Source organism: Jaculus jaculus, chromosome 5, assembly GCF_020740685.1.
Source record: "Jaculus jaculus isolate mJacJac1 chromosome 5, mJacJac1.mat.Y.cur, whole genome shotgun sequence".
Lineage (NCBI taxonomy): Eukaryota > Metazoa > Chordata > Mammalia > Rodentia > Dipodidae > Jaculus > Jaculus jaculus.
In genome coordinates this window covers 109,886,410-109,900,905 of record NC_059106.1, presented here as the reverse complement: position 1 = coordinate 109,900,905, position 14,496 = coordinate 109,886,410, and the positions used below count along the sequence as shown (strand labels likewise).

Below are 14,496 nucleotides of genomic sequence, written 5' to 3'. Positions count from 1 at the left end.
CTGGGATGAGGAAAAGCAAAAGACAGGCACAGGGCCCCTCTAGGCCACAAAGCAGGTCTAGTGGCAAGAGCAGTGTGGCCATGGCCATCACACACATCCTGGCCAGTAGAGTGTCAGAGCACTCAGGGCCCTTCCCCAGGACATTTGTGGAGCCCCTTTGTATGCCTGGCTCATCGCCATCCTGATCCAGGACTGGAGCAGAAGGAAGACACCAGAGAGAGCAAAGAAGAGGTGCAGGATACTGAGCACCCCCAGACGTGATGTGACCAGTGTAGGTAAGGCTGCCAAGGCTGCACTCACGTGGTCTCTGAACAAGACTTTGGGGTAGGAGTGATTGTCTTTTCCATAGGAAGTGGTCTCATGGAAAACTGGAGGGGGGTGACCAGGACCTGTTATTTCTTTCCTTCATCTGCTTCTTCAATTCTACTCATCTTGAGAGGTTCTGATGTGGTTCTGGGCTCCTTCTCCACCTAGAACCCCTACTTCAGGGTTAAGGCTTCTTCAGAGCCATGAATACACCCCTATTTTCCCCAAGCTGGAGGCGGCTGTGAAATTTTCTGTTCTACTTTGAGAGCCATCACAAGGATTGTGACACGATCCCATACCAGCTACTCCCAATGAGACTTTTCAAGACTATGAAGTACCATGATCCTTGCAGCCAAATGTCAGGAGTCACTCAGGAGCTGGGGGGGGGGGGGGGGAAAGCTAGTATTATCAGTGCTGAGAAAGATTTAGGGTCAATGCTGTGATTTGGGCTTAACGTGCTTACCATGGGCTCTTGTGTTGAATCCAAGGTTCCCAACTGCTTGTACTATTTAGGGGTGAGGAAGGAGTGCTGAAAATACATCAAGTGGAGATGAGCCAAAAGAGGTCATTCAATGTAGATGTGTTCTTGCAGGCATCTCCTATCCTGTTTCTTTGTCCTCCTCTCTGTCTCCTGTCTGCATGAGAGCAGCTTGGCTCTACCACATGCCCCACCGTGATGTTCCTCCTTACTGTACACAGGCTCAGAAGGCATGGAGCCAAGTGAGCATGGGTGGAACTTCTGAAACTGTGAGCCAATGTGAGCTATTTCAGATTGTTATGCTTTTCCCCCTGCAGCAATGAGTATCTGCCCCAGACTCCACTGCTGTCTAAAGAAGACCAGCATTATAGTAGGGAGAGACCATTGAAGTCACTCAGATGGCAAACCCTAGGATTGACTTGAAACTCATTTCTTCAGCTTTCTCATTCATCTAACAAGTTAATTCTGAATACCTGCTTTCAGCTAGGCATTGGTGTTCTGGACTAGAGCAGGGCTGGAGAACAACTTCTGCAAAGTCAGTATTTTAGGCTTCCAGGATCCTATCATCTCTGTTACAATTGCTCAACTCATAGTGCAAAAGCCACCATAGACAATGCATATACCCATGGATGCATTTTACTAAAAGTTATCTACAGAAGGTTTCAAGGGGTTGGGGTGGTATCTTAGTCAGTGAAGTACTTGCCTTATAAGCATGAAGACCTGAGATCAATCCCCAGAACTTACATAAAAATGCCAGGCCTGGTGTTGCATGCCTGTAAATCCAGAAACAAGAAGATACCTAGGGGCTGGAGAGATGGTTCAGCAGTTAAGGTGCTTGCCTGCAAAGCCAAAGGACCTCTGTTCAATTCCCCAGTACCCACATAAGCCAAATGCACAAGGAAGTGCATGTATCTGGAGTTCATTTGCAGTGGATGGAGGTCCTGGCACACCCATTCTCCCTCCGTCCCTCCTTCCCTCCCTCCCCTCACCTCTCTCTCTCAAATAAATAATATTTTTTTAAAAAAGAAGTTGATACTTGAGTTAGGATCCAAATCAGCATTAACTGGGAGAAGACAAAGAGGAAAAAGCATGTGGGAAGGCCCTGTGGTTGTGGAACATCTGGAAACTGAAAGAAAGTCAGTAGATATAATGGAGAAAACCAGGAGAGGGACATTGGGTGAGCAGAAAAGGGAAGTGGTTGCAAGTCCATGCATGATCCTGGGCCTTGCTGGCCTGCAAGTGCATCTGAGGTGCAAAACTGAAGGCAGAGAAGAAATGGGATTACATTGTATTTTTGAAAAAACAAAATCTCTACCTGCCACATGATAGCAGATTGGGGAAAAGTAGGATAGGCACAGAGGGACCAAGTAAAAGAACTGTTGCAAAGTAGCAGTACAGGCCAAGAGAGGGAAACTTGTCACAGGAGGTAGCAGTAGGTGGGTGTGGAAGGCAGCGGCTGCAGGATGGTGCACGGGGGAGGGGGGGTTGCACTTAGATGATCAGCACTGCTATGCACTGAGACAGGAAGTACCACGGAAGACTATGATTCTTTTGTTTGCGTTTGTCAGGAACAGAGAAGTGGCCATGATGGGTTTGAGTTCCTTTGAGACCTTAGACTAGAAGTATCACAAAACAGGTGAAATTTACAGTCCTGGAACTCAGAAAGAGTAGAGTTAGAAATAATATGTTTAGCAAGTCATTGTCATATGGACCTGCCTGAAGCCTCAAGCAGAGATTAGATATCACAGAGGAAGAGAATAGAGCTAAGATGGAGGAGAGGGCATGGCAAAGCATCCCGAAGGAGTGTGTCACATAATAGCAGGGAGAGGAGGAACAGCCTGCAAAATACATGGGGATGTAACACTAATGAAATAGGGGAAGAAGGAGGCCGTTGTGCTCTGGAAGCCAAGGGACAAAAGCTGCACCGCCCCTCTGTGTGCCCACCACAGTGGGGTAGTCAGGAGTTCCAGCCAGTGCTGCTATTCAACTAGCCAGGGCTTTGACTGTAGCTGTGAGGACCCAGACCATACTGGTCATTAGATATCTTAATTATCATGCTGCTTTCAAGGAATGGCCACAGTGTTAAAGGCTCCTAGAATACCATATTTGCTACTTTTCTCATTGCCAAGACAAAATATTTGACAAAAGCAACTTAAAGAAGGAGAGACTTAGCCAGGCATGGTGGTGCATGCCTGTAATCCCAGCACTTGGGAGGCAGAGATAGGAGGATCGTCATGAGTTCTAGGCCATCCTGAGATTACACAGTGAATTCCATGTCAGCCTGAGCTAGAGTGAGACCCTACCTCAAAAAAAAAAAAAAAAGAAGGAGAAGGAGAGACATCTCTCAAAGTGGGATCACAGTTGGAGGCTACGAGTCCTTCGTGGTGACAGAAACATGAAACATCTGGTCACATTGCGTCCAAAATCTTCAAGCAGAGGTGGCAAATGCTGGTGTTCAGCTGGCTTGCTCCCTTTCTTTCATGCCAAGACTCTAGCCCATGAATTGCAGCCCCACATTTAGAGTGGGTCTTCTACTCTGAGCCTAGAATATAGAAACTTCCTCACAGACATGCCAAGAGATTTGTTTCCTAGGTGACTTTAGATTCTGTCAAGTTGATGGCCAATATTGACCATCATGGATAGCGAACAGGTATGATACAGAGTGGGAACTGTCCGTTGGACATAGAGGTGTGGACACCATTGCTGACCTCAGCAAGAGAATTTCAGATGGAATGATGAGCTGCAGAGAGAGTGAGAATGAGAAATAGACAGAAGGCCAGAGGATCCTGCTAGGAGTTTCACTGTGACACACAAGAGCTGAGGAAGAAGAGCTACTACGGGGTTAGAATTTTAAGACATTGGAATGATGACAGGTATGTATTAAAAACACCTACATGTGCATTTATTCTTGTAGCTAACTCTATTGTACTCTGCCATCTTTTGGATGGTAGGTTAATCATATGTGATCCAGGATGCCTCTGTCATTTTTGAATGGTATACTGATTATGAGCACTAAACTAATTTTTATCCTATGTGCTCCTTTCCTTATCAACAGACATTTATGGAACATTTACTTAAAAACAACTGCCAGGGCTAGAGAGATGGGTTAGCAGTTAAGGCGCATGCCTGCGAAGCCTAAGGACCCAGGTTTGATCCTCCAGGTCCCATGTAAGCCAGATGCACAAGGTGGCACATGTGTTTGGAATTCATTGGCAGTGGCTAGAGGCCCTGGTGCGCCCATTCTCTTTTTCTCCCGCTCTCTGTCTCAAATAAAAATAAAAACAAAAAATTTAAAACCAACTGTTAGATCAGGTCCAAGTAATATAGACACAGATTAGGGGCAAAGGAGCTTATAATTTAGTCTACTGCACTGGTCTCAGCCGAGAGGATGGTGTATTCCTCTTCATCCTTAGGGACATTAGGCAATGGCAGAAGATATTTCCTATTATATTGACTTGAAGGTACTACTGGCATCTAGTGGGTAGAAGCCAGAAATGCTGCTAAGCATGGGCAGCCCCACCAGGGGAATGGTCAGGTCTAGAACGTGGATAGGGAAAGTGCAAAGTCCCTCGATGGATGCATGCATGTGGCATCAGGAGCTTCGAGGTTAGGCATTTGACCATGTTCAGAGAAGCTACAGTTGAGAAAGAGGCCACAGGTGTGCAGAAGAGCAAGGTGTAAGCCTGGAACTTCCAGGTTTTCTGAGTGGAAACTGGCAAGGGCAAAAGTAGGGCTGTGGCTCTAGAATAGCATGCCAGTATTTGGGATTTTGTCTATTCACTGGGAAGTCACTAAAGGATTCCAAATAAAAAGAAATTATATTTGTCTTAGGAAGACCATTTTAGAGGCAGACAACATCAGACAATAACATTTATTGAGGACCTACCATGCATTGGGCACTTATATCATCAATTCTTATGGTAAAAAGTGTTTCTACCATTCCCATTTTACAGGTGAGTAGACTGAGGCAGTGGGGTCAGGTAACTTGTTCTACATCATGTAACTGTTGAGTTGGGGATCCAGGACTTGACTTCAGATGAGGCATGTAACCACACCTGAACTAGCCTGTGGTTCTGTCTGCCTCCCCTTTGTATCTGGACTCTAGAACCAGAGTTAAGTCTCCATATGATCTTGGTTCATATTTCTTGTATTCCAGAATTGTCTGTGGACCTTCCAAATAATCTGCACCTATAGCTTTAAGGAAAATGACCTTAAGGTAGTCACTTTACTTCCTCCTGATTAGGATTTCTCAGGTAGTTGTTAATTTTCAGGCACTCTAGCTGCAGTGGCCTATCCATGGAGAAGCACTTCAGGGAAATCATATTCACTGATGCCTGGGTCCTGTGTACATGCCTGGTGACCTCCTATGACCCCTGTAATTTATACTACATGTTCTGTATGCTCTGGGGCAGCCTACTGCACAGTCAGAAGCACCCTTTCTCCTTTATCTTTTCTGGGGCAGGGGGAGGTAGCTTTCAGAACAAGTGAAATTTGAAGGCGGTCTCAGCACAGATCCTACTCTGACGTGTCTCACTTGTAGCAGTTGCTCCTCATGTTAGAAGCGTGGCTGGATTTGAAGTCGCTCTTTGTCCAGGACCAAGTGAAAGAAACTAAGGCTTGTGGGTAGAAAGGGGAGAAAGTTTTTAACTCTCTATTGCCAGGGGTGGTGGTAGGTGGTAGGTGAAATCACCCCATTTGGGAAGTGGAGCACCAAGGCATGTTTTCTTATCGAGTAAGTTCATCTTGATTCTCTTTATAGCAGGGATGAGCCTCTGCCATGCAGGAGGAGCAGCTCCCTAAAGAGAAGGCAGACAGGTGCAGGGGCATACCCTGTGGCTGACAGAGTCCATAGCAGGTGGGTTTTTCGAGGTTGGCTTATCACCTGTGAAGTCACAGCCCAGAATCGTCCTCACCTGACGATGAAGAGCCTAGGCCAGGGCCTCTATTCCCGGGGAGTAAACAGAGGTCGCCAGCTCTGATTGCCAATGCTGCCTTCTGTCTTCTGCTTCCTCTGATGACTCCTTAGTAGGATACAGGACCCTGGACTTCCATTTCCCCATGTGCAAAATGAAAGGGTTGTGAGGTCTTTCAGCGTTCCTGGTGGCTGTGGCCTGTGGATTAAATTTCCACTTGACCAGGATGTCACCTGCCTACCTACAGTGCTAAGAAAATTAATGTTATTCCCAGCTCACCCACTTTTCCTAAGAAAAGGTCTCAAAAAATGTATAGACAACCTGAATATATGGACTTTTTGGAGTATGTGACCAAAAGTTGTTTGTATTACTTAATTACTTTTGTTACATTTGCTTATAATTACAAACTATATAAGCTGTTAACTTATACATACTGCCTTTTCCACTTACATTTGAGTCATTATTCATAATTGTTCATTGTGGCTTCTGTGTGTGTGTGTGTGTGTGTGTGTGTGTGTGTGTGTGTGTGTGTCACTGGAGCAAGCTTCTTGAGTCCTCTGACAGTGCTCCACAGCATCATGATCTGAGCTTTTGAGAGGCAGTCCTTTTTGAATCTGAGGATTAGACCTTCCCTGAAAATGTTATTCTAAGTTACATGTCCCAGTTCCCATATTTGAAATGGCACTTTTTTATAGGGGTTGACTTTTTTATTTTCCATGTAGATGGTCATTCATGTGCTCTTACAGCAATTAGTCATTAGTTGAGTTGCTTTTAAAATGATCTCTGGAAGTGTACTTACAGCTATACTAAAGTGGTAAAGTCACAGTCCAAAGAATAATCACAATGTCTGTGCCAACTGTATTAATGAATGAGTCCTTTGATAGTTACAGAATCTGTTAATTGATAATAGTGGATATATCAAATATTGAGACATCAACCATTTTGAGGGGTGAGACTAGATATGTGGACATCGATAAAAATTTATTTATTAGACACAGAGAGAGGGCGAAAGAGAGAGATAGAGAGAATGGGCATGCCAGGGCCTCTAGCCACTACAAACGAATTCTAGATGCATGTGCCACCATGTGCATTTGGCTTACATGGGACCTAGAGAATTGAACCAGGGTCCTTAGGCTTGTGCCTTAACTGCTAAGCCATCTCTCCAGCCCTATATAAAAAACTTTAATATGCAAACTACTTATGTAAAAGCCATCAGCTTGTTTTATGGCACACAAGAGCACATCTGTTTCTGTCCTCTGGTACACGAGAGCACATCTTTCTGTCCACTTGATCACAATACCTGTCAGGTATGTCTCTGAGGAAGCCAGAGGACCAAGATCAGGTTGAGTCTGCTATTCCGGTGCAGCTTCCCCAACATTCCAACCACCAGGAACTGTGAGTCCCTTCTGACCACCTCTCTGCAGGCCTGCCACTGGGCTTTTGTATAGTTTAATGAGAATAGAGTCTTTGGAAATATGCACTGTGCTCCACAAAAGGAAATAGTAATATAATCAGAAATGATTATATTTCAGTACTTCAGCACTATTGCTGCTATTAATGTCCATTATCACTATATTACCTGAAATGTGTTTAACAATCACAGTTGCTAATCAAGGTGCCTGTCCTGGAAAACGTGCATTCTCTCCATCTGGATCACACTATGTATTGTGCCATTACTGTTTTAAATGTTTTTCAGATAATTGGAACCTGCTACCTCATACTTTGAAAAGTAATGTAGCAGGTGAGGCCCTGAGAGCTTCAAAGCCTGTACTTCCATTGGGGAAATAATGCAATTTCCATGCAAAATGATTATATTATTCCATGATTACATGGGGGGTGGGAGGTAGTCTGTTTTTGTTAGACTTTTGAAACTGACAAATTGAATCCCATCCAAGTAATCAGCGTTATGAATTTCCAGCACAGTGTGTTTGCACTTGTGGGAGGTTCTATCCCCAGAGTCCTTGAATCTTTTGCTGACCACTTGGGGCAGTTCTTGAAGGGCCAAGGAGTTAATTCCCTGCCAACCAACAACAAATGGGAGCTGGAGGAAACACCCCAACTGCTTCACCCCTCAGGTAAGACCACTGAGAGATGTCTGTCCTTGCCTCCTGTTGCAGTCCGGTTCGCATTGCTGGTAGAAATCACCCAACCAAGAGTAGCTTCTGGGAAAAAGAGATTTATTTTGGCTTACAGGCTCGAGGGGAAGCTCCACGATGGCAGGGGAAAATGATGGCATGAGCAGAGGGTGGACATCACCCCCTGGCCAACATAAGGTGGAACACAGCAACAGGAGGGTGTGCCAAACACTGGCATAGGGAAACTGGCTATAAAGCCCTTAAGCCCGCCCCCAACAATACACTCCCTCCAGGAGGCATTAATTCCCAAATATCCATCAGCTGGGAACCTAGCATTCAGAACACCTAAGTTTACGGGGGACACCTGAATCAAACCACCACACCTCCCCAAGGCTGCCAGTTAGATGGGCCAGTTCCCTCCTGCTGGTGCATGGCATGCTCATCTAGGACTTCATGTCCCCAGCACCATACCTGAGCATCCAAAATCACTGTCCAAATAAATCACTTGCCTCACATCCTTGTCCCGGTCCTGCTTGACCGGAGAAGCCTCCTAGTTCCTCCCTCACCCCCTCCCTTTCTGGGGCCATCTGGATTCTTGTATGCTGCAACCCATTTGGCAGCACCTAGAAGCTTAGTGTTTTAAGACATCATCATCTTGAAAAATGAAAAGTCGCAAAATGTTTCTTTTGGTCTGGAAGGTGACAGGCATAATTTATTTTTCCCACCTCTTTTCTTAAACATCACTACTCCATTCAAGCGAGGCAAGATGAATTAATCCAGGCTGTAGGTAAAATGTCCAGTATCAATGCCCTCATTCTGAACAAGTATCCATGTGCTCCTAGATAATTTATGTATAATTTTAATAGATTTGTCAACAGCGGCCCTTCCTCATCTAAACAGGCTGCTTGCAGACAGACCACTTAATTTACTCCTAATGTTATTTTTCATACGTGGTTGCTGCTCGGCAGACAGATAGCAGATGATTCCATTACAAGCCCATTTGACAAGGCCTCTGCTATGGAGATGGGCACACTTAAAGTCTCCTACTGTGGTAAGGAGTATGTGTGCCTCTCACACACAGAAGGCTCAGAACGTGCTCCAGGGCTGGTGGGAGGCAAAATTTCCTGCCGGAACTGAGGGAAAGATCTGCTGTCAGCTCCCACTTCCTGCTTCTCTCTCTGTGATGGTACTCAACTGACCTCCAGGACAGGCTAGGGATGTAGGGGGTGGGGTAAAGACCCCAAAGTACTCTCTGTCAGTAAGAGGTGATGATGTTAAGTAAATAATCTGGCTTCTCACCTCCTGGTAAGTCAGTTTTAAGGGTACTATCTCTACAGCCTCTCAGATGGTCTCCTGCACGACTGAGTCCAGCTGGCTGACAGGGAACCCACTATCTATTGCACCTCCATTGTTTTTCTCCTGTCTTTTCTCATATCACTACCCCATGATGGTGTTTCCTGTATCAACTTCCAATCCTTGCTTCAGGGTCTACATTGGGGGACCTCAAACTATGACACATATCCCTCTTATTATCACCCTGTTGGCCTCTCAGGATCTAGCTCCGACTGACATAAAGCTCTCCCGACCCTTCCAGCCTACAGCTCGCCCTCCATGGTCCACCGTCAGTTTCACCAACAGAGCTGACTTGGTAGTCCATGGCTTTGTTATATGGGGGTAAGATAGAGAGAGGCCAGCTGGGCCACCCTCCAGCTGACTCAAGCACTGGAAAGGTGATGGTGCTCCTTCCAGGTCTTCAATCTGGAGTGAAAACCAGAGGTAGAGGTAGTGCTCAGCGACTCCAAGAGTACACTCTGGGTGGCGGTGGAGTGGTCCCCTCCTTCCAAAGACTAATGGGAGTGCTGATGGATTACTCATGCTGGTTCAGTCCATTGTGGTAATTGTAAGGCAGTGTGTCGTGTTCCAAAGCAAAAAAAGTTTTCTGGATGTGGTAATCTCCACCATTCTGGTTTGTGACAGAGAGAACCACATCAACTTCTAAATTTTCTCAATGGAGTGCAATGTGTGTAATGTGTAATAAAATATAAATAGGCCTTTAAGAAGCATCTATGTGTTTCTTTTTATCAACCTTTAGAAGCTTTAAAGTCAAGTACAATTTTATATGAATTCTAGATGATATGTAGTATTTTTATTTGCTACTTCATTGCTAAATGTTTCATATAAAACTGAAGAGGGGAAAAAATACACAGTCCCACATATGAAAGAAGAAGCAGATGGCTAAATGTGACCGTGGGAAGAAACAGAGAATGGAGTAGGTTTAGGATGAAGGGCCTCTCCCTGCTGGGGGAGGGACCAAGGTGGAGTGGAGGGAAATCCACTCATTAGCCATTTGTTTCCACTGTGTTGTGAATAAACCATTAGTATTCATCAGGATCTACAGGTATCTTTGTTATGGTTTTTCATCTTTTAAATGTACATATAAATGAGTATGTATTATTTATAGATGTCTTTAGATTTAAAACTCTCAAGCTTGAAACATAATGCAGCAAGGAATATTTGACTTAATACTCACTGGAGAGGGGCAAGAGGGGAGGAAAGGGGGCTTTTTGCAGGAAAGGAGATGGGGCTGTGATAAGTTACCTAACCTTTCTGGAGGACTTCCCTGGAAACTCTTCAGTGACAGTTCAAGTACAGACAGGTCCTTTGAGGAAAGAGAGGACAGGAGCCAGGGAGCTGGGAAACCCAGGTTCTTACCCTAACTCTTCTGCTGAATGGCTGTGAGACCTTGAACCTGTCATGTGCTCTCTTTTGTCAATTGTTTACCTGCATGCACCTTGACATCACCCTGGCAGTCTTATCCTGAGGTTGGACTGGAGACATTCCTCCTGACTGCCCTGAGCTCTAGCCCGACTCCATGGTCACTGCTTTAGTTTACAGGAGAGCAGTGAGGTTTGGTGTGCTCTGCATGCGTGTGCATGTGTTTGAGCATGTGTGTGTTGTTGGTATTTGAACCCTGGGCCTTGTGCATGCTAGGCAAGCACTCTCCAGCTGAGCCAGCCCCACGGTTTCCATTTTCAAATGGAATGTGAAGCCAGGGTGCTCCAAGCCACTTACCTGCCCACCTGGGTATAAGGAAAACAGAGTAGGCTCCTCATTCTGTGTGCACTTCCTAGGCAGTTTCTACACTGGCCAAGAAAATCAGAGTGCTTACAGAAGCTCCTTGTAATAACTGCTTTCTGCTTGGTGTGGAGAAACATGCCTGTCTGTGGTTTATTTTCTGAATGGATAATTCATCGTATCTGGGTAAAAAGTCTTGTAATTTCCATAGACTTTCTTTCACAATTTGGTTTTCTCTGAGAGCATAGAAACAGCTTCAAATCCATTCAAGGAAAATAGCTCTTCACTGGGTGATGAAGCACAGCCTGAGACTTAGGATTGGGAAGACGTTATTAGCTGCTGGCCCTAAAGGCATGGGCTCTGTGGAGAGGACAGACAAGAAAACAGAAGCCGCAGCAGCAGCAGCCCTCCAGCCTGGACTTTGGCTTACAGGTTCCAAGAGAGAATTAAGTGCTTTTCTTCCATGGGAACCTCAGCTCCCAGAATAACCATCATGTTTAGCAGCATCCTCCTGTTGCACAAAGAGGGCACTGAAATAGCGGGGGGTGGAGGTAGGCCGATGTTGTCACTCTGACACTAAATTGTAGAGCTGAGATATGGACCCAGATCTCTCAGGTGACGAGACTCCCACACTCTTGCCCATGACACCAGCCAAGCCAGCCCCTTCATGGTTGTGTCAGAAACATGAGACCCCAATTGTATCATCAAGCCCATGAATCAGGCTCTAGAGCTCAGGCTTGAGAAGGACTTTGCAGGCTTCTGTCTCTCTGTGAGGGACCAGAAACACACAGAGCCTGAAGCCCAGCTGATGGGACCCTGGGAGGCCATTTTCTCTGGTGCATCTCTAAGGACCAGAAAGACAGAGGCTGCTAAGGAACCCCGAGCAGTAGCAACTGCAGCTCTCACCAGACTCTCTCGTTGCAGACCATGGGAATTAGCTGCAGGGATACTCAGCCTCCTGTCTCTGTGACTGACTCCAGGCCCTGACACATACTTTTGGATGCACTGGCAACTTGAGTGCTTGGAGTACAGGTTACAGGCTTCCCTGAAGAACCAGGCAAACATACCCAGGGAAGAACCAAGCCTTAGAATAAGACCCCAGAACAAGGAAGGTGGAAGGGAAGTGGATCCAGACATGAAGCTTCTGGGACTGGCTCTGAGGAACAACTAATGCCAAGGCTTGTGCTGAGGTGTGACTGCCTTGTGACCCCTGTTGGAGACTGGCTGGACCCCCTGTATAACAGGCGGGGGGCTGCTTTCCTTCCATGGTTTTCCCCTGCCTCTTGCCTGTTGTTTGGTTTCACTTCTCAAGACTTTCAGCAAGTCTTGGTCCCAGGCATGTCCAGGGGAATCCAAGGAGGAGACACTTGAGTCAGAGCTTCAAAGACACAGCACACGTGACGCAAGGATGGGATTGGAGTAGGTACTGTGATCACCCCGTGTACAGACCTGGATGGGGCTGGACAAGATTTGTGCCTCTTCATGTGGCCCCCACTCAATCCAACCCAGCTTGATAGTGTGGCAGCTGGCCTCCCTGCCTGTGAATTGTTGGCACTGCCCCGCCTCTTGGGGCACTCAAGGCAGTCTAATGAGGCAGAGGAGATGCAGAGGCGCTCCAAACGGCCCACAGTGCCAGGCAAATGTGAAGCGTCATCATGAAAAGCTTAAATTTATGGGTCTGAAGGAGAAGCAACATCTGGGAAGGAATTATTGCAATTTAAAGGAAGGATGCAGGCCTGTTCATAAGTGCAAAATCTGGAAGCAGTGTCTGATTTTTTTTTTTTTTTACAAACTAATTTGAATTCCAGTCAGGAAACTATGGTGTGACTATGTTCCAGATGTTCAAAGGAAGATCGTAGAAGATGAGTTGCATCTTGGCAACACTTTCCTTCTCGTGATAGAGCTTCACTGAGCGGCTACTACGTGCCAGGTGCGCACCCTCTGCTGACATCTTCGACACTGTTGTGGGCGAGTCATGCCAGAGTGGGTCTCAACACTGTAGCCTTGAGAAATGCAGGTCGGGTCCAGTGATGGGAAAAGCTGTACATTGTTGGTAGCAACAGAGAACATGTGCTGACATTGATTGATCTAGTCAGGTTGAGTGAGTCCGTGATAATTCATTTGTGTGTATAAGCACACATGTCTGCAATATGCTGCATATGTGCACATGGAGTGTACATAGATTTGTATGTATCATGCGCACACGTCTGCAATATGCTGCATATGTGCACATGAAGTGTACATAGATCTGTATGTACCATGCGCACACATGCAGAGGCGAGAAAAGGATACCAGATGGCCTTCCTGTTGCTCTTCACCTCATTTCCTTGTGGCAGAATCTCTCACTGAACCTGGAACTCAGTGCTTTTTAGTTAGACCAGCTGACCAGTGAGCCTGTGAACCCCCACAATTCTCCTGTCCCTTCCCTGGGGTGATAGGCATGCTCGGCCATGCCCAGCTTTTTGTGTGTGTGCTGGGGATTGAATTCCAGTCCTCATGTATGCACAGCAAACGCTCTTGCCTGCTGAGCCACCTCCTCAACCCCCACTCCTAATCCACCCCTAATTTCTAAGTGTTTGCTGCGTAACAAAAACAGTTTTGGAGAGGGGAGAGCATGACTACAAGCTTTATTTCCTGAATGTTTCAGTGTAGACTTGGAGCAGTCTTGTCCTGGCGTAACTCAGGATCCACTCAGGCCATGTGCATCACATTTCCCTCATCTTTACATTCTCTTCAGCACACCACAAGCCATTAGGACAGCTCCATGAGTGATACACTTCCCATTACTCTGACAGTCTCCAGTGTTTATTAGAAGAGTCTCTGTGTCCCAGAGAGAGCTGGGAAATTTCCAGAGATGAGTTCTCAGGAAGAGGAGGGGAAAGTAGGTGAGAGACTGGAGAGGGCTGGTGTGTGGTAAGTCATAGCAGCAAAGAAGAGCTGGGCAGGGGCAGAACCTAAGAGCAAAGCACCGGGAAGAGTCCTGTTGGCCTGGACCCTTCAGGACTTACGCCACTGATGATGCTTCTTGGCCCGGAAGCACTGTTCAGTCCTGGGGCTCAGCATAATCCCTGTAGCAGCAGTAAGGCCACTCGGGAAGCCTGTTGCCATGTGACAGGTGTGACATAGCGCAAGTTCAGAGGATGTCACAGGTAGGTAGCTCCAACATCAGAAAGTGATCTCTCTCTAGAGACAAAGTCCCAGAGCAAGGTCCTGGCTTACAGCTGGAACCTTCTCCCTGTCTCGTCACTGGGAGTGGGTTAGGTGGCAGACAGCTGCCTAATGTTTCGTGAAATATTTTGAACATTCTCTTGAGTTAGGGCTCTACCTTTATGACCCCAAACAACCTTAAATACTGATATAAAGTTCCTACATTCAAATATAGTCACAAGACATTAAGGCTTCAACACAGAGATTGAGGGGGGCATACAATTCAGTCTGTACTAATTTAGTCTGTTGAGAGAGCAGAAGGCCCAACATAGGCATTAGTGATATAAACCAGAAAGAACTGATATGTCTCCTTAGCTCTCTGAACAGTGCTCTGTGTGTAGAAGAATAAGAAGCAGGAGGAATTAGGGTTTTCAAAACAGATAGATAGTAGAGCCATGTCCTGAGATAAGGATCAAGAAATAGCATTTTTTGTTTCTGTTTT

General features: G+C 46.1%; 1 protein-coding gene and 1 pseudogene across 2 annotated transcripts in view; both read left to right on the top strand.

Moving 5' to 3' along the window:
• Window positions 1-14,496, top strand: part of Klhl29 (kelch like family member 29) — a 287,828-nt gene that overhangs the window by 36,141 nt on the left and 237,191 nt on the right. The gene's annotated exons all lie outside the window — the stretch shown is intronic.
• LOC101599585 overlaps window positions 1-14,496 on the top strand; it is an 85,222-nt pseudogene that overhangs the window by 5,231 nt on the left and 65,495 nt on the right.